Source organism: Corythoichthys intestinalis, chromosome 3 (genome assembly GCF_030265065.1).
Source record: "Corythoichthys intestinalis isolate RoL2023-P3 chromosome 3, ASM3026506v1, whole genome shotgun sequence".
Lineage (NCBI taxonomy): Eukaryota > Metazoa > Chordata > Actinopteri > Syngnathiformes > Syngnathidae > Corythoichthys > Corythoichthys intestinalis.
The window spans coordinates 16,833,264-16,859,551 of NC_080397.1; the positions used below are offsets into that span (position 1 = coordinate 16,833,264).

Below are 26,288 nucleotides of genomic sequence, written 5' to 3' on the forward strand. Positions count from 1 at the left end.
AATAGGCGACTTTCGAGCATGTTAGGTTCTAATGAGATGATTAGAGAGGAGGATCTGCCACCACCCTGACCTGCACACAGTCCGAGTTGCGTGACGTCCGAGTTGCGCTAGATTGCGAGGGCCCGTTCAGTCCTGCTTGCAGGCCTAGTTATTAGGGCCCGAGCACTAAGCGTGCGAAGGCCCTATTGTTTTGCAAAGGATTATTATTAGGGCCCGAGCACTGAGCGTGCGAAGGCCCTATTGTTTTGCAAAGGATTATTATTATTATTATTATTATTATTATTATTATTATTATTATTATTATTATTCTTTTTTCAGGGCAAATGAAAATGGCCAATTTGGAGGCCTGAACATGCACGAAAAGTCACCAAAATTTGCACATACGTGCGGCTTTGCGTAAATTTCGATAATCTTGTGTCGTTTTGAAAAAATGTCAAAAAATGGCTCAGTGGCGCCCCCTTGACCCTTAAAATTTTCAAAAAGGCCTCTCCTCTCAGGTTTTCAACGTAGAGCAATGAAATTTGGGGAGTAGATACCTTATGCCTAACTGTTCAAAAAAGCCTCTTGCACCCATATTCCAAATCCAACAGGAAATCGGATATTTTGGATCAAATGTGAAATTTTTATCGGTTCACAGTTGGAGTTTACATTTGGAGGCCTGAACATGCACGAAAACTCACCAAAATTTGCACATACATGCAACTTTGCGTAAATTTTGATAATCTACAAAAAAATTTAACAAAATGGCTCAGTGGCGCCCCCTTGAAATTTTCAAAAAGGCCTTTCCTATTTGGTTTTTTCAACGTAGAACGATGAAATTTGGCGAGTCGATACATTGTGCAAAACTGCTCCAAAAAGTCTCTTGCACCCATATTCCAAACCCAACAGGAAGCCGGAAATTTTGGATCAAATGTGAAATTTTATCGATTTACATTTGAGACCTTGTCGCTGAAGAAAATAGTTGGATCGTCTTCAAAATTGGTCAGACTATTCAGGAGACATATGAGATCTTAAGTTTTCAAAATGGGGAGTTTTCACTCAAGGGTCTGACCTGGGCGTGGTCCCAAAGTCGGCCATTTTTGGGCAAAATACCAAATTCAGAAAATGATTAAAAACTCCGTGATACAACGTTCAATCTTTTTCATTTCTAGCATGTATATGAGATATCCCAGCCTGAACACGACTGCATTGAAATATTACCCATTAGACCTGGCGCCCCCTAGTGGGAACAGGAAATGGCCTTCTTTACGAGACAGGCTGCTCCTCCAAGGGAAAAAAATCTATTGACCTCAAACCTGTTTCAGGGGAGCCTCAAGACATGTGTTCAGGTCCCTGATGAAAAATATTGAGGTTTCGTTGAAGCGGAGAGGTCCAAACTGGAAGTGAAAATGACCGTCAACAATTTGTCTCGCCAAAAATTTTGAACAGTCATAACTCGGCAGATATGCAACATATCTGCGCCAAACTTTCCGTGTTTGTTGAGAGTCATACCCTGAAGGTTCTTGTAGGGGTCATTTGCATCAACTCTACAGTGCCAACTAGTGGCGACAGAAAGAAGTTTTAAAAAAGGCCTTTCCTATTGGGTTTTTTCAACATAGAGCAAGGAAATTTGGGGAGTAGATACCTTATGCAAAACTGCTCCAAAAAGTCTCTTGCACCCATATTCCAAATCCAACAGGAAATCGGGTATTTTGGATCGAATGTGAAATTTTCATGGGTTCACAGTAAGAGTTTACATTTGGAGGCTTGAATATGCATAAAAACTCACCAAAATTTGCACATACATGCGGCTTTGGATAACGTTCGATAATCTTGCAACGTTACGAAACAATTTAACAAAATGGCTCAGTGGCGCCCCCTTGAAATTTTCAAAAAGGCCTCTCCATTTAGGTTTTTCTAACATAGAGTGATGAAATTTGGAGAGTCAAAACTTTGTGCAAAACTGCTCCAAAAAGTCTCTTGCACACACATTCCAAATCCTACAGGAAATCGGGTATTTTGGATTGAATGTGAACTTTTTATCGATTTACAGTGTGCACATTTTACACCTTGGCACCTAGGGAATTAGTTTGATCATTCTCAAAATTGGTGAGACTGTTCATGAGGCATATGAAATCTTAAGTTATAAAAATGGTGTGTTTTCATTCACGGGCCTGACCTGGGCGGGGCGCCAAATTCTTCCATTTTTTCGCCAAAACACCGAATTCGGAAAATGACTGATAACTCCCTCATACAATGTTCAATCTATTTTAAATCTGCCATGTGTGTGAGGTATACCAGCCTGAGCAGGACTGGATAGAAAATTTACCATTTGTGCCTGGCGCCTCCTAGTGGGAACAGGAAATGCCCTTTTTTACGGGACACACTCCTCCTCTAAATGGAAAAAATCAATCTACCTCAAACCTGCATAAGGGAAACCTTAAGACCTGTCTTCAGGTGCCTGATGACAAAAATTGAAGTTTTGTTGAAGCGGAGGGGTCCAAACAGTAAAGTGAAAATGACTGTCAACAATTTTTCTCTCCAAAAACTTTGAACAGTCATAACTCGGCAGATATACAAGATATCTGCGCCAAACTTCCCGTGCTTGTTGAGAGTCATACCCTGAAGGGCCTTGTAGGGGTCATTTGCATCAACCCTACAGCGCCAACTAGTGGCGATAGAAAGTCACTCGTTTTTCCAAAACATGTCCAGTTCTTTTCATGTTGGTCATTGTAGTTTCAAGACCTATTAAAATACTTTTTTACGGCCCATGTCCACGTGTCTCTGTCTGTTGCCGTGACGACCCTTTGTTCGCCATTTAAAGGAAATTTTTTTTTTCAGAGACTCAGGGAGCTTATAGAGCCACAATAGTTGGCACACTTGGTCGAATTGGCCCAGTTAGAAGATTAATTTTGGTTTTGAATAAGGGCTTGGCTGCACAGCTCAGTAGTGGCTCCTTTTTTGTAGTACTCTCTCCAATAGGGGTTTTTATCTCTTGGGTGTGGGAATGTAAATAGGCGACTTTCGAGCATGTTAGGTTCTAATGAGATGATTAGAGAGGAGGATCTCCCACCACCCTGACCTGCACACAGTCCGAGTTGCGTGACGTCCGAGTTGCGCTAGATTGCGAGGGCCCGTTCAGTCCTGCTTGCAGGCCTAGTTTTATATTAAAACCCCTCTTCATGTTTTCGTTTTAATAAAATTTGTTAAAATTTTCAATCAAAAGTAGAGTTAATATAATAATAATAAGAATAAAAATAGAGTGAAAAGTTTTACGTGTATTTTGCATAGCTAAATTGATATGGAATGCCAGTTTATTTAGCATTGCTGTTTAACTGTGTCAGAATAGGGCCTCATTACTATAGACTGAAGTGCTTTTCTTTTTGAGAACATTTTTTTTTTTTTTTGAGAGATAGGAATATTATTTTTGTTGTGCTTTCACTAAACGATACTTATGTTTGTTGTGAAGGAGAAGCTTATGCCAATAAACGGCGCGCCTGTGTCCACTCGCCTTTACTGTAAAACATATACAGTGGGGAGAACAAGTATTTGATACACTGCCAAAACCCATTGGCAGTGTATCAAATACTTGTTCTCCCCACTGTATCTGTACATATCTTACCCAAAATAAAACAAGAGACACATAATTGCCACTAAAAGAAAGAAAACTTACCGAAATATGTGTTGAGCACAAATAGCAATTTGCATTGCATTGTGAATACAGCATAAACGTCTCACAACTACTAATTCTCCCACGTTTAGAAGACATAACATGAGTATGGAACGGCGCTGCCCCCAAGCGGCCGGTGACATTCTCTTCACTCTTAATGTCCATAAACGGCCTCATTGTAATGTTTGAGGCAATATGCCAGCGGGTGCGTTAATTGCGTCAAATATTTTAACATGATTAATTTAAATTAATTAACGCCCGTTAACGCGATAATTTTGACAGCCCTAATATATATACATACATACATACATACATACATACATACATACATATATATATATATATATATACATACATATATATATATATATATATATATATATATATATATATATATATATATATATATATATATATATATATATATATATATATATATATATATATATATATATATATATATATATATATATATATATATATATATATATAGGCTCCAGCACCTCCGCGACCCTCGTGAGGAATAAGCGGCATGGAAAATGAATGAATGAATGAATGAATATATATATATATATATATATTAAGGGTGTCAACAATAATCGATACGGCGAAGCATTGTAAATGTTGTTCCACTTCACGATTGTGTCCCACTTGTTGTTGATTCTTGACAAAAAAATTACATTTCATATCTTTCTTTGAAGCCTGAAATGTGGCGAAAGGTTGCAAGATTCAAGGCGGCCGAATACTTTTGCAAGGCACTGTATGTATTGCCCAACGACAGCCCCAAAGCATCACTATCTATCTATCTATCTATCTATCTATCTATCTATCTATCTATCTATCTATCTATCTATCTATCTATCTATCTATCTATCTATCTATCTATCTATCTATCTATCTATCTATCTATCTATCTATCTATCTATCTATCTATCTATCTATCTATCTATCTATCTATCTATATATCTATATATATATCTATATATATATATTGGGGATGATGTCCCTATTTTTCATCTCCTGTACAGCTTTGGGCAGGAGGGGGGAGTCCCTTATTTCTATTTCTAAAAGGTGGCAACCCTACTTTGGAAACAGGTCCCAAATTACATCAATCATTACTTTCAGTAAAAGACAATAAAAGTAAAATAGACCAATTGATGACGGATTGTCGCTCCGGTCCAGCGCCCTTCCCCTGGATAGCAGTCTGTTGCAGGCTCAAACTTTATGTTCGTTCACGTTTCATCTTCAAATGTTTTATCAGGTTCGAGGTATTGAAACTGGCCGATTTAACTCCACCTCTCAAAACTTTTAGGCCGCAAATCTTCCATGCAATTATTGAACTCGACGGAGATTATAAACTGAAATATGTCCAGACCGCTGACATTTTACGCTCGTAGTTTGTGTTTCCTCCATATGAAAAAGCAGCCCTGGCATTGGTCAAGAGTGGCTATTGGCCCGCTCTCAATGGTCTGGAGCAGGCCAATAGCGATAGCTGCTTGGTGTTCACATGTCATCACAAAACACAGAGACAGAGTGTAGTGAGCGCCAGGAGGAAAAAAAGGCCGCGGTCAAATGATATAACACTGGACTGGTAAATGGTATCGGCGCCGTCTTTGTTGGTACTCGCCGATACAGACACCACCATTTTGGGCGAGATCGGCACCCCCTGCCGATACGAGTATCGGTATCTGTGCATCTTTAATCATAACATTAAAAAACTGGAATTAAATAATGATTTTAAAAAAAGCCTCCTCTGTATTAGCGAATCATCCTTGAACAAAGTATTTTTTTTTTTCAATTCTTACTGTACAAATAAATAAATAATCTGAAACAATGTTCTAAATTATACCTCTTTTGTAGGAAATCTGTCTTTAAAAAAAATCTCTTTTCTCTTTTCAGTGAAATAATGTAAAACAAAAAATAGCCTCACAAATATACTAATTTAACAAACGAAAAAATTCACTTTAGTCCTTTGTCTTTCTTCCTCATCCATGTTTTATCGTTGTCCCTGCTTTTCTTATTCATCTTCCTTGTCTGCCCATTTTGCTGCAGAGCTGATTTTTCCCAGCACAACAAATAAGTATGAAGGTCTTTGCAGGAAGTGTCTTTGAAATGGTATTGTACAGATCAGGATGGTATTTGGGGATTTTTTTCCCCAGGTTATCTGTGAAGATGCACTTGCGAATTAGGCATTTTGGGGAACAAGGGAACATTGCTCCGATGTTTGACAATTTCAACACACCCTAATTGGTCCCGCGAAAAGTGAACCCTGCAGGACGCATACTGTGTCATGATGGGACACACGATGTAAAAAGGGGACATGTCCGGGAAAAAGAGGATATTTGGTCACCCTAAGCTAAGTAGCGCTAATAATGCTAGCAACCTACCTATGTGTAAAGGTTCACTTCGTTATGTATTTCGTTTTAATATCAATGTACGATCAATCACCATGCATCTAATCAAATATCAAATAAAAAATGATTCTTAATATGAATGAAGGTTTAAAGCCATTGACAGAAATGTATACAGCATGATGTGTAGTCACTAGGGCTGTCAAACGATTAACATTTGTAATCGAGCTAATTACAGCTTAAAAATTAATTAATTGTAATTAATCGCAATTCAAACCATCTATAAAATATGCCATATTTTTCTGTAAGTTGTTGTTGGAATGGAAGACACAAGACGGATATATACAGTCAACATACGGTAAATAAGTACTGTATATGCTTATTATATAACAATAAATCAACAAGATGGCATTAACGTTATTAACATTCTGTTAAAGCGATCCATGGATAGAAAGACCTGAAGTTCTTAAAAGATAAATGTTAATAAAAGTTATAGAAATTTTATAATAAAACCCCTCTTAATGTTTTCGTTTTAATAAAATTTGTAAAATTATCAATCAAAAAATAAACTAGTAGCTCGCCATTGTTGATGTCAATAATTACACAATGCTCATGTGGTACTGAAACCCATAAAATCAGTCGCATCCAAGCACCAGCAGAGGGCGACAAAACGCCGAAAAACACAAGTAACAGTTGTTACAGTTACGTTGGATGATTCTATCACTATTCTGTTATTCTACTATTGTATCATTTTACTAAAATAATAATAACATCAAAAATAAGGCTGTGATACACACAGGCAGTTAACAACATAACTAGCATTGGTTTATAGCATCAATTCCCAGGAGAATATTAAGGGCAGGTGGAGAGCTTTTCGGATTTTGATGTAATTTTATGAATATAAACTTTGGCCGAGTTTTTTGAAACAATAAATGTAACAGAGTAAATGTAACGCGTTACTACCCACCTCTGCTCCTTTACAATGGTCTCGAGGACGTATGATTGGTCGATATCAGTTTAGGAGGTGGAGTTTGCGAAAAGACAATTAATTATAACCACCCGGATGCCAAGAACTGTATGTAAAAAAGTTGTCCAAGAGTTTAAGAGGAACCTCACCACGCTAAAGTTGATGTTAACGCTAATGCCAATGCTCTGCTAACAGTACGAGTTACATTTAGTGTGTGATGATCATTCAGCACAGACCCTTAAAATCTAAAGAAACATTGCATATTCTCTTGGCAAGATAACAAAGCAAATCATACCGTGTGTTATAAAACAAGCCAGCCTGGAGAGGACACCGTGAGTCAGTGGTCGGGGGGGGTTGGGGGCGCAGCACGTCACATGAGTGACACAACCAAGCACCACTATGATGCAGGCTAGCTGCACATACAATAGGTGAATGTCAGACATTGTGAACATATGACGCAAACTGCTTTTCATCTCACTATGTTTTAGCCTCCCAAGACGTTTTTAGCTCTTTTTTTGTCTCATCATTGTCAGGAAAAAATTGTCGCCGAAATATTTGTGTTATCGTCATCGTTGACGAAAACACAATGGATTCAATTTTTAACTGCGCGTGTGGTGGTGGGGTTAAAATGTGTATTTTTTTTTCTGATGTGATACATTAGAACTGTTCAGACCAATAGGACACTCAGATTCCCATTCTCCGTGTCAAGCAGCTGAACAGGACAGGTTAAAAAAAAAAAATGTATAAAAATAAATACAGAAATAAAATATGTACTGTTAAAGTTGCCATCTACTGATACAGCTAGATCACCCGGCCTGATTGACAATTTATTTCAGAACACGATGTGACACATGTTAGCTTGTATTTGTAAAAGGTTTGTAAAGAGTAATGTCTCTTGATTGGCATTTGACTGGGAATGCAATTGGATTTTTCTTCCAGGGGGATTAATAGTATTCAAAATGAATGGATAGATGGCTCTGGTTGCTTGAAGTCAATAATGATCTCCCATCTTTCTACCATGTGGTATTCAGGCTCGCTATGTTTCCTGATTAGTATTCATAGCAATGAATGAAAACAGGGACCTGACATTGAATCATACTTTAATTACGCAAGCACAGTTATTTGGAGACTATATCATCAGCGCTGTCATTAGTTGGTGATAAATGGTTGACATGCGTGTTACCACATAGAACATAAGAGAGCTCGTGAGTCGACGATAATCCTGTCTTTCATCCTCCCTTGTTGTTTCACATCTGCGTCCAGGTTTTTAGGCCCATTTTGGAGCAATTTCACAAGTGATGATGGAGATAGAGGACTGCGGTAATCACGGTAGACGAGCCAAATCTCAGCCACTGAGCTGGAGTGCTGCCCAGCCAGTCAGCGGGCACTAGCCTGCGGGCTTGTGTGCCACAGGGGTTAATCCGACATTGGTCCAGAATGATTGATACATATTAGTCCAAGCCTCCAACCGGGACATAGGATAATTGCTTGGAGTAAGTGGGGGATGTGCAGTTTTGCAGAAGTCTTAACCTCGGAAGAAACAGGTATACGGCCTTCTTTTTGAAACTACACAGGAAATTCTTCTTCAATATTTTACTATACTAGTAAGAAAACAGAAAAACATACTATTTTCATCCTTTTACTGTGAATTGGAATCAGTTTATCATGAGTAGACGTCCAATCCGTTTGAAGTGGGAGGGTGGCAGCGAATAAACATTCATTCAGTCGCTGCCATCCCACTTCAAATGGATTGGACGTCTACTCACGATAAACTGATTCCAATTCACAGTAAAAGGATGAAAATAGACTGACTATGGCCATCAGTGGTGGCCAATGTCGCGCAGTGAGTTAATTTTAGGGTATATAACGTCATTTCCTGTTGACCGGTCACTTCCTTTTCACACATTAGCCCCTTTAACACACGGCGAAACTACGGTAAAATCCCAGGATTTAAACGGGCAGCCTTATTTGTGAACGCAATTTGCCAGGTCGACTGACACTGAGATCACGCGGACATTTAACGGGTCGCGTTCTAGTATAATTCTCGGGAAAGTCCCTGGAAGAGGCTTATGTGAAAGCAAGCGTTAAATTCCCAGGTCACAGCATGATGGTTGATGATGTAAATATCATGGCGGGCCGATTGTCACTTCCTCTTTCTTCGCAGTAAGACAAAAAGCGGTATACAAACATTGGAATTATCAACATAGCAAGCTGGAAATTGCTAAATTGAACTGAAAACATAACAAACTTTAATTGCTACTGAATCGTAGAGCCGAGGAAGAAATGTGGGGTTTATTTTGTTGCCGATGGTAGGGTTCGCAAATGCGGAAACAGAGTTGTACCTCAAGGCATAAAACAACGGAGGGATGAGTTAAAGGGTTTATTAAATACCCACAAGCGACTCTGTAAAAAAACACGATTTGACCAACATTTTGACAGCTGATGCCAACCAAAAATGACGTAATGTCTGGGTTATAAAATCGCGCCAGCAGCCCTCCCCGCACAGAGAGGGCCAGTGGGCAACATGGGACAAATCTGTGAAAGTGTCCAACCCGCGTCATTCTTGGGATATATCTCCATGCGTGAAAGCAATGACGTGAGTAAATCCCACATCACTTTACACGGGAATTTACCGGGATATGTGTGTGAAAGGGGCTATATTGTCACACCCCTACTCAGTAGTCATCAGATCACTGCATACTCCACGAGAGCTGAGACGCTTAATTTTCTCCCCTCCCTTCCTTCCACCTTCCTGTCTCTGCTGCAGCAGATGGTGAGGAAACTATTTCAGCAGGCGGGAGATCTTTTTTCCAGATAAAATGATTTCCATTGATCGGAATCTTTTGTACAAGTGAAACTGCAGTAGCCTAATGCATGTGTAAAACCTGTTTTACTTTGTGTTTCGGTATAACTGTGCCAAAAGCAATTTTCTTTGGATTTAAGTGCTTTTAGTCCGTTTGACCTCCCCAACCCCCACCTCCCCCACAAAAAAATAGAAAAAAATAAATAAATAAAGGGCATTAAGGTCGCTCCGTGGCGACCTTAATGTCAGGGAATTCCGGCAAGAAATTCTAGCCACTTTCACCCCTGGTTATAGTAATTCATGCACTTGCTCCAGAGATTGCATTTTGTAGTTATTATGATAATATTCAATACTACAGGCAACGTCTAAAGGTTTTCAGGTTTCATTTGTCAGGCAGAATGAGGAGAACAGCAGGAGAAACAATTATCAGACTTCATATCGACCCAAATTAGGTGTGACTTGTGACCACTGACCTGGAACTGGACTTGAAGAAAAGATGGGACAGTATGATGAGGAAAGTCACACATGAGACCACACAGCTTGTCATTGTTCATGACACAATTTTGCATACCGTGTCATGATGGATCTAATCTGCATATGATTATGCTCTTATTTAGATGAAGTATTTGTGAGAATGCAGTGGTTGTTAGTTTCTTTCGGGACTTTGTACCTTAGGCTGTATAGAGCACATGAGCATTCAAGTCACATTCACATTTGCATTGAAACTCGAGGGAAGAAAATGTGCTTCGTCAGCTCAACGTGGCAGTGTTTCATCTTACATTTTGTTGTCAATCTAGAGAAATACAACTGATAAATTGCCTCTATTTCATCTTGCTGAGCTATAGATGGAACTTTTCTTTATATTAGAATGCCTACTCACCATATTGCAAATAGAAAATTATATTGTCCTGTGCCCTACTTTGAATTTGAATGCAAACAGTAGAGGAAAATGGCTTTGCTGAATGTGACACGTGGATACAATGGGGACAAATGTCCCTCATCTTTTTGGGGAGGTCACAGAGTTATTGAATTCAGTGATATCTGAATGCAGTCTAATTTTTCCGAACCAGAATCTCCATATCTAAAATAAGACCCATTTTTAGTTCAATAGCCCGTGATTACAAAAGGCAGCAGTCTTTCATTATGTATCAAGGGCTTCCACTGTTCAAATATCCAAATTTTGCTCTTCAGTATCAATGCGGAGTAATTTATCACATGCTCTCATGGGTGCTTTTGCTCAAGAGTGTCTTACATAAAATGGGAATAAGGGTCTTGCATAAAATGGGAACCCATTAAAGAAGAACACAGTGTGTCATTTAGACACATAATCAGCTGTAATGATCTTATAAATTTGCTACTTTTGCCCCCACTGGCATATCTTACCCAACTAGTTACAAACTCAAGACTCAGAGGCCAGATCTGACCCGCCACTAGGAGTGGAAACCTCTGGTTAGCTCACGATTTGCAATACATGGCTCACGATAAAGATGATCTCACAATATGGCGATATAACAATTGTCGATCAGGAAATCATTGTACGATATTCTACAAAACAAAACTAACAAACAGAAAAAAACAGCTATTTTCATCCTCCTGTTGTAAATTGGAATGAGTTTATCCCTAATATAGACAGGTTTCCTCAGCGAAACAGGGCCACCGCCATCTTGGAAAATTTCTGCTTCGAACTTCTGGTTTAGAAAAAACCTCATGAGTTGCGGTTGAAGTTAACAGTGTGTTGAAGAAGTTAAGACTGCAAAATCCAAACCCTTCGCGAGGTAATCAAAAAGAAATTATTTAAAAATTCAAAACTGATATAGCTAAGCAAGCAAGCCAATATTCAAGTGAATTCCCCTTCAAATTCCTTCACATTCAAATTTACTACAAATAATTTTGCCTTTCGCTTATGATTTTCATGTAGCAAAATGGAAACCATTTCAACTGTTCCTGTTTTTTGTTTTCATGTCTATATTCTCATTTTATTGTCACATCGACGCGTCACATACTGTTTTCATGGCGTAAAATTTACCGGTCGATCTACGTTCCTACCCTCACCTTGGTCACAAGTTATGGGTCGTGACTGAAAGAACAAGATCCCGGATACAATCGGCTGAACTGAGTTTCCTCCTTATGGTGTCTGGGCTCTCATAGAGATAAGGTGAGAAGCTCAGTCATCAGGAGGGCCTCAGAGGAGAGCTGCTGTTCCTCAGCTTGGAAAGGAGCCAGATGAGATGGCTCAGATAAGCGGGAAAAAATGGATGGATAAATGGAAGGTTAAGCAGTCCATGCTGCCAACAGTTTTGTTATCCTTCCATATACCAAGAGCTAGTTAACCTTCCACTGAGCAAACCAGTTTCTCCTCCCATTAGATAGAGGACTGGAGGTGAAAGAAATGGAATAAAGAATGTAAACTGGATGAAAAACAGTCCCAAATCTACACTAAAATGACACTTTGACTTTGGTCAGTGTATGTCTAGTTGGTTTTCCATTGGTTTAGTTGTTTGTTTTATGTTTTTTTTTTTCTTCTTTCTTTTTCATTGACTGGACCTAAAGTCGAAGGACAGGCGTATCCTACGAAAAAAAAAAAACATTCTGGACGATGAGATCTTGGATGAGATTAAATATCTAATAATATATAATAATAATATAATAAATAAATCCTTCTTCCAACTCCCTTTTGAGTTCAAATAATTATTCTGAATTATAATGTATTTGTTTTTTTTTTTTTGGGTTTTTTTTGTGCATGCTCGAAATAAATCTTTTGATTTTGGGTTACTGAAGAGGGAGTGACTCAAATGTCCCCAAATGAATCGGAAGTGACACAAAATACAACATAACGTAATCTGTAAACTGAACAGGAAGTGACCAGTAAATGCCTGACTGGCTGTGAATGCTCTGGTTTCATTGTTGTTGACGGCGCTAGGCGTCCTATCCAGTCAAAATGAATTAGACGTCTAGCACTGTCAATGGCAGTCGGACAGCAAATGCAGAAACTTTTCTAGTGGAAGATTTTGGTAGCAACCTGTTTGTTCGGTGTCTATGGCTGTCAGTGGCAGCCAATGCCAGGCAGTGAGTTCATTACGGGGCATTTCACATAATTTCTTAGGGTTAGGGTTAGGTCATTTTCAGTCCTTCCTCTCACTATTCTTGCGTGGAGAAGTGAAGTACACAAATATAGTATGCATACATATGGCACGTTTACATTAAAAAAAAATTGAGTTCTAATGCGTTTAGTTAGCCAGTATGCAAATCAGTCACTGTGATCACCGCCTTTTAAAGTTGCAGTATATTGTAATCAACCTAAACCATCCTGGCTCTCGCCTCTTCATAAGCAGACTCTTATTAGATGGGGGGGGGGGAATCACACTTGGTAATTGACATTATTATCGTCAATTTTCAGTTACTCACAATGAAAATCAAAAAAGAAATACCTTGTTTGGAGGAGACCTTTAAGGGTTGTGCTGTGACATTTTGGTGACATTTAGTCTCTGACAAGACTTCCAGAAAGATGTCGATCTTCACTGTGACCCCTTGGCTTTCATTATTGTCTGACATATTCCAAGGCATTTTGCCTCTGCATGCTTCCTAATCCGTTCAACTCTAAGTGCATTTGTCCGACTTTGTCAAATGCTGATGGGCTGAAATGGCAAGGGGAAGTGGTACAAGGGACTCTTTTAGAGCTTTCTGCAGCCCCTCCTGGGAGTATTTGATGTAATTTTGGTGCTTCAGTGCCAACGTTGATCAGTGGAGGTGAAAGATGGCTTCAGTGACCAAAAGCTTGTGAAGCGCAGAGACCCGTCTGTAAAGATAGGCGGGGTCAAACAAGATTTGACACAATTAGGCCATGTCGCATTTGGCTGAGACTGGTTCGTCTGTAAATTCACAATTGAGTAGCTTTGATGTACTTGTAAATTCACCTCTTCTAAGCCATGTAAAACATCTTTTTATGGTGTAACAAGGTGGACGATGGGCAGGAAATCCACCTGAATCAGAGTTGATCGGACAAAGAATCTGTGTTGGTTTTTGGCTCATTTTTTAATAGGCCATTTGGACATAACAGAGTGGACACTAACAGAAGGGACGTTTTTTGTGAAAGTTACTCCTTAGCCTAGCTTTGCTAGCATCATAGCAAACATTACTTTGGACACGTAATGGGAAATGTATATTTTTAATAATAAATAAAACAGTAATAATAATACTAAAACATTTAATGAAATTATGTTGCCACACTTTGAAAGTAAAAGTTACTTCACACTTAATTATGGATAAATAAATTAACTTGAAAGCCTCTGACACGATTTGGAAAAACACAGTTAGGGACTTAGTTGACACTTGACAAATAGTGAGCCGTCATATTCCTAATTGAAAAATATCCCAATTTAAAGTGTATTTAAAGTGTAAATATAAACTGTGTTAATGTTTACATTCATGTTTTTTCTATGGAAATGCTAAAAAAATAAAAACATGTTAACACAACTCAATAAAAAAAAGCAAACAGTACATTTTAAAATGATGTACTTTACTAGTACTTTGAGTACTTTTTTATGTACATATGTTTATATATATGTACATACAATATATACATATAATCTTGCAAAATATATAGAACTGAATTTAAAAAAAAAAAACAATATATACAAATAATCTTCAAAATATATAGAACTGAATTTTTAAAAATGAATAAAAATTACAATAAAATGAATCAACATGAAATAATGGAGAAAAAAAGTTCATTTTTTTTAAAAGACATGTATAATTTTTCAATTAAACCTTTTGAAATTATTCAATTAATTTCTTTGATATATAGCTTTAACAAAGTGGACACATTACACATGAAACACACATCATAAAACTGCAAAATCAGATTTTTAAAATATGCAAAAAATAACAGTTTAATTTCCCGCCACTGGTGTGATCTTATCACAGAGTAGTGATGCCTTTAATGAATGGGGAATTTTCTAAAGGGACTAGAACACAACTTAACACAGAGGACAACAACACTGCGGACGAACAGAAAACTTTTTTTCCCTTCCTTCTTTTTCATTTATTTATTTATTTATTTATTTATTATTATTATTTAATTAAATAATATATTTAATTTAAAAACAACACATGATTAAAGACAGTTTATCCAGGACAACAAAATCATAACAATTATTATGGATTTTCTTTCTGCTTATATTAGTTATTTTATAGACTCAGTTTGAATGAAACATACTGGATACGTAGCAAAATTCCATAACCTTTTACCTATATTAGTCATTTTATGGACTGAATTTTAATGAAAAACACTGGGGAAATAGCAAATTTCCATAACATTTTCCCAGAACACAATTTAAAAAATATATTTTAAGAGCCGTGTACTCTTGAATTTATAATAGACAGCAATTTATAATACAAAAAAAAAAAAAAAATAATAATAATAAGTCGAATGAGTATTTATCCAACTTTTGTGAAAATGCAGCTAATTTATACTAGGCGCACACTATTAAAAAAAATGACTATTGTTGTCAATGTAATTGAGGCGATGTTAGATATGCTTGCTTGGCAAGCATAGATTAAACAAATTGCTTGTGTATTTGATCCTCTGGCTCTGCAACTTGACCCATTTCATTGGGATCAGGAGAAATCAGCCAGCCAGTCAGTAATACCGGGTCTGACCTCTCAGTGACCCGACGCAATGGTGAAAATTTGCAGGATGTAGAACAGGGATTTTAGTAATAGAGCCTCTGTGATGCTGTAAAAGAGTTCATATTTTTGGTGAATTCATATTAGATATTAACACTTCTGACAGCAGATAATTATCACTGATTTAGCATGTGAAGACCGTGCAAGTCAGCCCCTTTTACTTCCTGCTGTTTATGAAATTGTAGCATAATTCCATGAGAAAATATGTCACAGCATGGGAATATAATCATCAGAACAAAACATCCTGGTTAATATTAGCACCAGGGGTCAGCAAGATCCCGCTGCAGCCGCAGAACAACAAGCAGCAGCAGAGGAAGAATATCCTCTGGGTCACAGCTAAGCAAACTCGGTGAAAACAAATAATGTTGTATTGTGCTAAATGAACTCATAAAGGAATGTTTTCCCTTTTTAAGGCAAGGCAAGGCAAGGCAAATTTATTTATATAGCACAATTCAACACACGGCAATTCAAAGTGGTTTACATCACATGAAGATCATAAAAATCACATTAAAATCCATAGAACGTAAAAACAAAGACAATCGAAATAGGAAATAAAATTATACATAAAAATAACATTTCATCACGAAAAGAATAAAAAAAGAAATAAATAAAAAATAAAACAAATACTACTACTTCTGCTAATAATTTAAATCAGCAATGGAGATAAGCACAAAAGGAATAGAAAGCAAATAGATTGACATATATAGACAGTTATGGATATGCAGTGTTAACAAAAGCGTTTTTAGCCCTGATTTAAAGGAGATAACGGTTTGAACATACTTCAGGTAACTTGTTCCAGAGGTGAGGAGCATAATAACTAAATGCTGCCTCACCCTGCTTGGTTCTTGTTCTTGGAACATACAAGAGACCGGTTCCAGACGACCTTAGGGTCTAGATGTTTCATAGGAATCTTAACAAATCAAGCATGTATTTTGGTCCAAGGACATTAAGTGTTTTGTAGACAAGCAGTAGTATCTTATAGTCTATCCTTTGACTCACTGGAAGCCAGTGTAACGATTTGAAAACCAGTGTAATGTGGTCCAGTTTCCTTGTATTAGTGAGGACTCTGGCTGCAGCACTCTGTACTAGCTGCAACTTCCTGATTGATTTTTTATCAAGACCTGTAAATATACCGTTGCAGTTTTCCAATCTGCTGAAAATGAATGCATGCATAAGTTTTCCCATGTCTTGTTGAGACAGAAGCCTCTTAATTCTGGCTATATTTTTTAGGTGGTAATACGCATATTTAGTGACGGACTTTAGATGGCTATCAAATTATAGGTGTGAGTCAATAATTACGCCAAGGTTTCTGACTTGATTTGTAGCTGTAAGTGACACTGTGCTAAGGTGCCTGCTTATCTTTGACCTTTCTTTTTTTTTTGGCCCAAAAATGATCACTTCTGTCTTCTCCGCATTTAAAGGGCAACTGAAGACCTTTCCGGATTTTGGTGTAATTTTATGAATATAAACTTTGGACGAGTTCGTCAAAACAACCATGACATTATCAACACGTAATTGTAAGGATAATTTGCGTTTTTTTAGGTTTTTTTGCACTCCGTTAATGGTCCCTTCGCAAACCCGGAAGTGTGACGTAGGCAACAGAAGACTACCCACAGCTAGCAAGCAGCAACAACGATGTCAGTGATATTTCCACCAAAGGTAACCATTCAGGATCGCTCTTTCGTGACGCTACCGATGGCAAAGGCTCCCAGGAAAGATGAACTACAATTAATCCCTACATGTTTGAATCTGATGCGTCAGATGACGGCGATTTACTTGACACAGCTGATGGCGTCATGACGCCAGTTGACAGCTCGACACTTCACGAACGGGAGAGTGAGTGGTAAGTCCAGCATCGTGATTTTTTTATAAGAGAGAATGCGATTACATGGTTGTATATTTTTCCATGCTGTACTCATAGCTAAAACTGGATATTAGGTAATGGGACAGCTCCTACCGATCTAAATATGATAAAGCTAGCCCAAATGTGGCTAAATGAATGGTATGTTATTGATATTTCAAAATAAATGACAATTTATTATTATACAATGATTTTATTTTCCAGGTGTTGCTGTAAACCGTCAAGTAATTACCCTTCCAAGAGTATGCCTGTGTCATCAGGAGATCCCAGATGTGAGAACCAAACTTGAGGAGGCTGAAGCACTGACAGGGGCATGAATTACATTAAAAAAATAAAACCATAAACTGTTAACCACATTGACACATTTTGTTGACTGTTTAATGTATTCTACTGGTATATAATATATTGTAATTATATTACATTCTGAAAAAATATTCAGTAGGCCACAATAATAAATGATACCAGATTTATGTTGAATCAGCATTAGCTTTCGTTGTCAGATTGTGACACAACATGTTATACCAAGCACACAATGGCACACATCAAAGAGGATAATTTTAGTAAGCAACACAAAGTTAGGATAGCAACGGACTAGCGCAACATTGAAAAATGATAATGGCAGTGGGAAATATGTATTTACTCTTTTCTGTAGCATGAAGTGTTCTCTATACAAAGATAATTCATTATCATTCAAATATGAAGGTAAATAGATTTTTATTTTTAAAAATATGTACTGTATATATGACTAGTTTATTATTTCATGTCATCAAAATTTGCTACATTTATTTCTCCTAAGTCATCGTCATCTGATGTCGCAGACGGAAGAAATTCAGCATCTGGCAGGCCTCATAGGATCTCTTCAGTCGTCATCGCTTGACACCGCATCACTTGGGTCATCATATGACTCGACCCACTCTCTCTTGATTTTGGGAAACTGGGTGGCAACTGACTTGCAACGCTTTTTTCATCGTGTTGAGGGTTTCCGCCACTTAATTTTTTATGTTTGGCTTCCTGGAGAAAAAAAAAAATCACAGCAGCATGAAAATATTGGATGAATCCTAATTTTAATTTAAAAATAATTTCTTGGTGATCAAATAATAATGCCCCAGTCATAGCAGCATCTATTTGATGCTATTGTTCCCTCTTCAAACAGGCAGACCTTGATGTTGAAGTATAAAAAACAACGAGCCAAGGACCTATTTGGTGCTGGGGACATTTGAATTTACATAACACCTATTGATATAGTAATAAAATCACATGAGTAGACGACATGTCAGCCAACCTATCTACTTATGACAGGCCAACAGCAAAAAAAAAAAAAAAAAAAAAATGTCGCACTTCAACAAACAGGCAGTAGGAGTCCCCCTCGTTTATCAAAAAAAAAGCCATTAATGTTCTACTTACGTCTTTGTAAAACCAAGGCTGCATTGTTGTAGGTTTTCAAAGCTGTCGTGGCTGAAATGATGAAAACAATGAGCCGATTGGGGACCTGTATGCATGCTAACAAAAACGGTCCAAACCTTTGCTGGAGAAGTTTTTTTTGGACCACTCCTAGAGTCTCGAGTCTTCCTGTGAGTAATTCATCGCTACACATCGAGATGGCATGACGAATCCCGCGAGTAAAACCCACAAAATGTTTGCAATATATGGCGAGATTAGCGGTGTGCTATATTTCCGTGTTCAGAGTGGTGGCGAGGCTTCCTGGAAGTTACGTCATGAGGTAGGGGTCGGCAGGACGGCGCGTCCTTCGTTGCTATGGTGTTGCTATGGCCATAACTCAAAAACTATGCGGTCAATTATTATTATTTTTTTTTTTATGTGACTTTTTGAGAGAGCGAATGACGCATTCAATACAATTCAACTGAGTAAAACACTTAAGAGCGAAATCTGAAAAGCTCTTCAGTTGCCCTTTAACTGGAGAAAATTCTGGCACATCAATTCATTGATTTGATTAATGCATTTACTCAGGGAGACTAAGGGACTATAATCATGTGGGGACACAGAAATGTAGAGTTGTGTGTCATCTGCATAGGTGTGATAGGAGATGTCATACTGTTCCATAATCTGAGCTAGGGGAAGCATATCGATGTTAAATAAGAGTGGTCCAAGAATTGACACTTGAGGGACTCCCTATCCCTCCCTAAATCCCTATCATGTAAATAAGATGTGAACCACTGAAGAACAGCCCTACCCACTGTTCCAATCTGCTGAGTAGTATGGTGTGATCAACCGTGTCGAATGTGGCGCTGACATCCAATAGTAGCAGAACAGATGATTTGCCTGCATCGGTATTCCGACGAATATCATTTAGGACTTTGATAAGCACGGTCTCGGTGCTCTGTTTTGGCCGAAATCCAGACTGAAATGAGTTAAATACAAATTGAATACAAATTGTTAAAAAAAAACTAAAAATCGAGATGGCGTTTTTCCATTTTTATTTACCAAATATAAAGAAAAAATGGCGAAAGGGTACACAGACCCCTCTTTTTTAACTCATAAGTACATATTGACGCCACTAGACGTCCAATCCATTTGAAGTGGGAGGGTGGCAGCAAATGAATGTTTGTTCATTCAACCAACCAACCAACCAACCAACCAACCAACCAACCAACCAACCAACCAACCAACCAACCAACCACTTCTGGGCATAAACTAGTAGATTACTCATATACCTGAAATATTAATATCTGCATTTAGTGCAGTCAGTGCAATAGAATATGCAACGCTAGAATCAACCTTTAGCTTTAACCCTAAAAGTGCCATGTTTTAAATTCCTAAAGGGAAACCAGCGATCCGTACTCGCATTTTACTACCAGACATGTTTTCTCACCTGATTGATTGAACTTACTGTACAGCCATGAAAAGAACTTGCGGCACTCTTGCTGGACTCGGTGCCAACTTGCATCAATCACAGGGTGAGGGATGGCTCAGGCAGCTGACATTCTGACAGGAAAGCTGCCGTTGTTGGCCTGCAGACGTATGCCACGCAGTCAGACATCACACAACCACCGCAGAACAATGTGACATGCTGTGGAGTTGTCCCGAGATGACATACATAGTCCAAAGTAGAGGTCGACCGATATGGGTTTCTTAAAGTCAGATGTCGATGACAACGACGTACGTTTGGCTTTGTTTGGGTGTTTGAGCTCTAAAAATTTGGTTGAGCTCATTTTATAGTTTTTTAGTCAGGGTATTGGGTCGAAGTCTGATGACCAAATTACACCGGATGCGTGTGCGGTGCGGATACGCCAAGACATAGCGGTGGAGCCAATCTGTTTCCATTCTATCATATTGTTCAAATTATACCGGCTGCATGTGCATTGCGGATTGACCGCGGACAAGCTCCGCTGTGCCTTAGCCCGTCAGATGGTTTGGGCTATTTTCTGTTTTTGCTGGAGACACATCTGTCAATATGGGCGGAGCCAGCACTCATCCTAAAGTATTATTGATGGTGTTTGCTGTTCAGTCGCAGTTCAGCCACAACATTATGAAAATCACCTTGTTGACGCATGCGCTAGTTCCTTCCTCTGCAGTCTGTCCAGAAGTAGAAAAAAGGGGTACTACTCTCCTCCTACGCAATGGCACTGAAACAGTAATTATGAGAATTAGTATATTATTACAACGTAAGAAGAAAAAAACTTCAAACATTGACTCTACTGTTAATTATAGGAAGTTCGTTTTACACGATGTATTGCAAATGATAAATCCATATATATTGTGGAAATACAAATGAAATTGACAGAACACAAAAATATAATACAATTACTGAACATGAAATACACAGAGCAGAACAAGAAAACAAATAATTATCCTTTTGAACATGTTTTTTCTCAAGCTTAACTCAAACCTCTTATCTCCCACACTCTTATGTTATCTTCCACTATCATAATGGCAAGCGACTGTACCTCGACCAATGAGATGAGTTAGATTTCATATTGTCATTGTTCTGTCAGCTCATTGGTCAAAAAGCAGGCGAGACGGGGGAACTCTTTTCCCTGCATATTCGTGTAAAGCACCATACTAATATATCGTTCCACAAATGAGACACTATTTTCGGTTCTCTGATAATATGGGACAAAGCACGTCCCTTGGAAGCTCAATACGGGACGCTTACTTTTGTGTCTGAATACAGGACGATTCTGTTTTTCAAGGAACGATAGAATTTCAATCTTTTTTTTTTTTTTTTTTGACTGGGAGGCCTGGCAGCGATCCTATCACCGTCAATGGCACAAAAACTGATTGTCCATTTTTTCAAGTATTATTCATGTGTCTTTTTTTGTCTTTACATATTTTCTTCACTTTGTGTCTCTTGCCATTCAGTCCAATAAATCAAGATCCCAGTTGATCAGTCTTTTTAAAAGTAATGACATTCATATTGATTTTTTTTTTTTTTCAAACAATGTCTCTGCCATTCAGAGCACGGTCTCAGAAGCTGTCAGACAACCCACCCTCTTTCCAATCTTTTTCTGCTTTATGCATTCTCCATTAGCGAGGTGTCAGCACGCGTTGGTGCCACTATAAAGATCGTCACATCAAAACATCCCAGAACCCAGTCAACCCGTACTCCCTGAGCAGGACTAACCTCTGTGAAAGCTCTTACGCATCCTTCTGGTTGATTAGCTGCCACTCTTGTTATTAGTAGTACACATTCTCATTTGGAAAAAACACCATTTGGATGAGGTTACCTCATTTGTAATCCGCCTTCAAGTGCTAAATCCAGCAGGAGAACAATAATCTGACCTCTAACTCATTGGAATTGGGGGAGGAGGGTGTAAGTGAATGAGCATAGTTCAGTATGGATAGATGTCCAATTCATTTGGTTTGGTTGGGCCTGTCAGCGATCAGTCCATCACTTTGTACCACGATTGTTAAATCATAATCCAGAGCTGGGCAGAGTAGGCAGAAATTGTCCTCAAGTAACAGTAGCATTTCTTAAATATAATATTACTTAATTACAAGTAAAGTATTCGATGACAAACTTGACTGTACTAAAGTACTGAGTAGCTCCTCATAATGTCTGATTTATTTTTAAAACAACAGCATATCTTAACTATAAATGATATCAATATCTAGACAGTTAGCTCTTTTGAGTGACCGAAATAAATAATTAGAGGCAGCTCTTCTCTCCTCTCTGTCTGTGACTGTCACTTTATGCTTAGCTATTATTAGCTTTTAGCTTAGTTTAACAGCACTCAGTTTATTGTTCCTGAAATACATACAAATGCCACCTTCACAGTTATATAAGGCAAAAATGACATTCATAGACACACTGACAAAAAAATAAAACCCAAATCATCAAAACGGTAAAGAACAAGTGGTAACCACTTACCTACTGTGCTGCTAAGGTTACATATTTTTGAACATAGTCTTACATGAAAGCATGCTGTTTAAACTAAACTGTTTTGACTCTTTGCTCAAAACATTCAATTGCAAAGAACAGCTGGTGACAGAAATATTTAAAAACTCAACCGCAACCCAGTAAAACAATGCCTGTTTTGCAAGGAAGATTACAATAGTATTAAAGTGCTTTTCCTTTGTTTCCTAGATAGCGTTTACAAAACAGCTTCTTATTGGCGCTCAAAACAAACTTCATGAAATTGCATTCTTACAGTGGTTCAGGGATTTCCATACTTAGGTTGATAGTGTAGAATCTTTTGAACCAGTGTATTTACTTGCATCTATCCGTAGATATGCTTCCAATGCATATTTGTTTTCTTTTGTCCTTAAAGCATTTTCTTTTTTTAAAGATTGGTCAGCCTCAGCACAGTTCAACTCGATGTTCAAAATGTATAGGAAAGCTATTTGCATCCTGTTGACTTACAAAACTATGATATGTAACCTTTTCTCAAGACCTTGGTATAAAGCTCATGCTGTACATTTGCACGAGTTGGAATATACAAAAGGTCTGAGTATAAATTATGCCGCTGAAGCTGATTCGTGTCATGTGCTGGGTTTTTAAATTGGAAAAGCTTCAGAGTGTCTATCAACGCCCTGAGAGATAAGAGTGAGGAGGGGGTATTAATTAGAAATGATCATTCTTAAGCAGAGTTGTTAATCATCGGCAGCTTTTCTTATTTTCCCTTTTTTTCTTTCTAAATCTACAATGTACTTTGTTCTAACTCCCCACAGTATAGTTGATTATATCTCCCTTGTGCTCGCTGTAAAATCTGTAACAATGGTTGAGCTATTATAAAATGTGGAACTGCGTACCGTTTTATTATTTATTATATGTGGTGTCTTTAAATGCCAATAATGTCTGTATCAGGCTGGCAGTCCAAACTTTTAGCCCATCCAGATTGAAACTGGATAGCTCTTTTGTCCTCTGAACAGTTGCAAAGCACAGAAATCTGATTTTCAAAACTACGGGAAGTAGTTTATCAGATTTGGACAAGATACTTCTCAGTCTGAACAGCTCAGATGGGTTTTGACTGTACTTGACGTCACTTTATGTTGGATGACACCTTCGTTGCCATAGCAACCTTTCATGTGTGTTAAGTAATGTGCCCAGTTTGAACAGGCCCAGATCTGATTTGGACAATTGCTAAAAATAATGTGACCAGTCTGAACGCAGTCTAAAAGCTTCTTCAAAAATGAAAAGTAAGAAAATAACGGTATTAGTTCTTATTTAAAAAAAAAAAAAAAAAAAAAAGCTAAACTGACTCATTGACTTCAATAAAAATGAAAAAAAAGACAGATGGTTAGAAGTCTACTTTTTCTTAAATTTGTACATTATACTTAAAAAATTCCCTGTAGGGTCAACTAATGTTAGAATAGACTTGGTTTGAAAATATTGCATTATTTATTTTACAGTCCCTAAATACCTAACAGTGCTTCAGGTTTTCCTGGGATGCTTCTGTTTTTAGATCAAAACTAGTTTTAGGCACACGACATTTAAAGTGATTTAAGTTTTCAATTAAAAATTCAACACTTTTCCTTTTGCGTTTGGCGGCTGTAGCTGGCGGCCATCTTGGGTAAGGCGACAGGCGGTTGGAAACTAGATCACGAAGAGTACATATCGTGCAGCATTGGTACCAATACTAGTATCAGTATATCAGTTTATTATAGAAAACTAGAAAATGCAATTTCTGGAGAAATTGTTCAAAGCTGAAATTGCAATGGCAGCTTTGCTGTGGTAGACAAAGCCTGAGACACTTCCTAAAACACTAAAAACTTCCGTTTTTTTGGGTGTTTTACTTTAAACTACTACTACTACTACTACTCCTAGTAGATTTAAGGGCATTTCAGGGGTCAGTTTTTGTTGATTCGTGGGCATTTAAGTCACTTCCTGTTAACTTTGGGCATTTTTGGGTTATTTCCAGTGCTTAATTTGTAAATCATAAGGGGCCGGAATGCAAAGCACATATGACAGCGCGGGGATGACGAGACGGGCACAGGTTCCAAAACATACGCAGAAAATGGTGCTGAAAACAACACACTTGCTTTTCTGATTTGATTTGAACCATCTTATTTCTTTTTGAAAAAAGACAGCAAATGCAACTGTCTTTTTGGCATGTTGAAATACCGTGTGATCCAGGCCGCTTGCTCCCCAGATGCCGCAAATTTCTAAGGTTTTTATTTTTTTATGTCAAGGGCATGATTTGTTGGTCCAGCTTTTCAGTGCATCAACAAATCTCTGACTCTTTCAAATGATGATAATTTTTTTAAAACAACATGCAATTTCTTTGGATTTGTTCTGGAAATGAATTTATTCATATTATTATTTTATTTTATACAGTAATTTCCGTAATTACAGTGTATCACAAACGTGAGTACACCCCTCACATTTCTGCAGATATTTAAGTATATCTTTTCATGGGACAACACTGACAAAATGAAACTTTGACACAATGAAAAGTAGTATGTGTGCAGCTTATTTAATAAAGTTAATTTATTTTCCCCTCAAAATTACTCAAAATATAGCCTTTAATATCTAAACCCCTGGCAACAAAAGTGAGTACACCCCTTTGAAAAAACGTATATCCCTAAATGTCCAAAATGATTACTGTTTGTCATTTTCCCTCCAAAATGTCATGCGACTCGTTACAGGAGTGCTGTCAGCATTGCTGCAGAGATTGAAGAGGTGGGGGGGTCAGTCTGTTAGTGCTCAGACCATACACCGTACTCTACATCAAATTGGTGTGCATGGCTGTCACCCAAGGAGGAAGCCTCTTCTGAAGACGGTACACAAGAAAGCCCGCAAACAGTTTGCTGAAAACATGTCAACAAAGCACATGGATTACGGGAACCATGTCCTATGGCCTGATGAGACGACGATTAATTTGTTTGGTTCCGATGGTCTCAAGCATGTGTGGCAGCGACCAGGTGAGGAGTAGAAAAGATAAGTGTGTCATCCCTACAGTCAAGCATGGTGGTGGGAATGACTCCTCCACCTCTTCAATCTCTGCAGCAATGCTGACAGCACTCCTGTGACGAGTTACATTACATTTTGGAGGGAAAATGACCAGCAGTACTCAATTTGGACAGTTAGGGATGTACGTAGTTCCCATGCGGTGTACTCACTTTTGTTGCCAGGGGTTTAGATATTAATGGCTATATTTTGAGTTATTTTGAGGGGAAAATAAATTAACTCTATTATATAAGCTGCACACAGACTACTTTTCATTGTGTCAAAGTGTCATTTTGTCAGTGTTGTCCCATTCAAAGATATACTTAAATATCTGCAGAAATGCGAGGGGTGTACTCACTTTTGTGATGCATTGTATGTGTAATATACCGATATAATGTTTTCTGAGGCACCCTGAAGTGCACACAACGTTACTGTTGTTTTGGTCACGTGATGCGGGAGTGATAAAGAGAGGCACAGCCTGCCGAGAGCCACAAGTTGTGTTCGTGCTGTTAGCTCCATGTGTAAATAAAGAAACAAAGTTGTCAGCACGTAGTGTGTTTGAGACGTTTGTCAACAAAAAACACAAAACAAGACACTATGCACGGTCCGTTTAAGAGACACTGAG

The 26,288-nt window shown here is 38.0% G+C and overlaps 1 protein-coding gene across 1 annotated transcript in view; it reads left to right on the forward strand.

Moving 5' to 3' along the window:
* The window catches only part of LOC130913247 (EGF-like repeat and discoidin I-like domain-containing protein 3), a 223,279-nt gene that overhangs the window by 53,809 nt on the left and 143,182 nt on the right, over nt 1-26,288 (forward strand). The gene's annotated exons all lie outside the window — the stretch shown is intronic.